The following is a 2,159-nucleotide window of genomic DNA, read 5'->3' as shown; positions in this document are numbered from 1 at the left end:
GAAGAGGGTAAAGGAGCTCAAATATATAGTGATGGAAGGAGACTAGACTTTGCATGGTGAACACACAATGCAATATACAGAAGATGCATTAAGAATTGTACACCCGAAACTTATATAATGCTATTAGCCAATATTACCCCAATAATTTAATAAAAAGTTTTAAACATTATAAATACTGATCTCTCAACCCTCATAACAAAAGATGAGAAGATAGGCATTCATGAAATAACTTTCCCTTTCTTCCTCTTCTGTTTTTCGATAGTTTCAATGTCATCCATCATTGATAAAATATACATTCTATTTGATAGCAACATTTTCCCACAGGTATGTTAACATTTGTTTCAATTAGTTCATTTAAATTAATGTAATGACAATTAGTAATTATTTTATAGCACCTTCTTTTATTTCTGGAATGGCGACAGAGCAACTTTTAATAGTTCCTTTAAGAAGAGGTCATGAAAACTCTCTTTTCTGAGATGTTAATGTTTAAAAATAACTCTTTGTCGCCTTATTCTAAAAGGACATTGACTAGGTATAAAATTATTGCTTGACACATTCCCTAAAGATTCTGAAGACACTCTTCCGTTGTTTTGTGGCATTGACTGTTTCAAGGAGAAATATGAAAGCAGGCTGATTTCCACGCATCCCCTACCCCCGCCCTGAGAAAGTAAGTTGACTTACTTTCCTGGCTATAGAATTTCTTTTTTATTTTTGAGTTTTAATAACGCTAATAAAATATTTGTCTCTGCTCATGGACCTGATTTAACTTGTTTGGGATCTGCTGGCCCTTTCAATATACAGGTTCAAATATTTATTTCAAATATATTTTCTTAATGTTATATCTTTGAATAATTTGTATGTTCTACTTGTTTTACTTATTAATTCCAGTCACCAATTTTGTATACATTGGATCTCCCTTGTCTTCTTTCTTATTTGTTCTTTTTTCTTCTAAAATTTTAAACTTTTTGTCATTTTTTTCTATTTTACTTTGCTTAGTTTTCTTAAGCCTGTCCTCCCTATGGCTGATCATTATTGTGGCTGATGCTATTGCCTGAGTTTACTGCTTCAAAACTGACCTTTACCTATTTGATACTTTTATTTTTTCTTCTATCGTTCTTGGTATTTGCCAGTTTATTTTTTATTTTATTCTGTTGTCTTTTTAAAAAGTCAGATCCTTATGTTTTTACTTTATTCTTTCATTTTGTAGTGATTATTATTCTTTTTAAATGAGACCATTAAGGCACACTATTGTCTTACAGAATACCAACATTTTTCTAAGGTATGTTCTTTGTCTACTTTTTCTTTGCCATGTTTCTCCTACTCCCAGGGTAGCATTTTGGTAGAAGTCCCTTGATGGTTCTTGGTTTTTCCTCATCTTTGAATGGGGGAGTTTCTTCTTGATGAGCTATAGCTGCTGGACTTTCTGAGAGAGAAGGGCCAGGAGAGGGAGGTTAGTTGGAAGGCAGCCTGGGGTGGGAAGAAAGTTTGAGTGTTGATCCATTGCACATGGAGACTCTTCCATACCATCATCTCCTATTTTTTGAAGAATCTATGGTGTCTTGGCTTTGTCATATGGTGTATCCCGTTTCAACATATTCACTTATGCTAGTTTAATTTTCACTTTAAAATATCTCTTTTGGTTTCATGAAAGATATAAATTTTTTCTTTTTTATTCTCCTTGTTTTGTGCTTGTCTCAGAAGTAGTATGAGATCAGAAACACATTTAGTACATGCTTCTAAAATTGATATTCTCTTTCCAGTGTTCAATTATTCTTGTAACGATTTATTTTATTTTAATTTTTATACTTTTAAGTAATTTGTAATGAATATCAGGGTATAAAATTTTATCTGCTTATGTGGTTGTTTTTTAAAGACAGATTTCTATAATGAAATTACTAGGTTAAGTATATGAACATTTTTAAGAGCTTATGATTTATATTTAAAAATGTATATTTATAAATTTCTCTTTATGTTTCTTCCAACAATGTATCAGAATGCCCTCTCCCCATAAATTCCCATCCCCAACATAGACCAGTTGCATTAACAAGAAACTCTCATCATTTGACAAATATAGTTCATTTATTTTAATTATTTTTATTTACTTACTTGTGAGTTTGATTACTTAAAAATTAAAAGTTTTTTTTTTTTTGTCCGTGTGT

The sequence above is a fragment of the Pteropus medius genome, unplaced genomic scaffold (assembly GCF_902729225.1).
Source record: "Pteropus medius unplaced genomic scaffold, Ma_sr-lr_union100, whole genome shotgun sequence".
Lineage (NCBI taxonomy): Eukaryota > Metazoa > Chordata > Mammalia > Chiroptera > Pteropodidae > Pteropus > Pteropus medius.
This window is presented reverse-complemented; position numbering follows the sequence as displayed.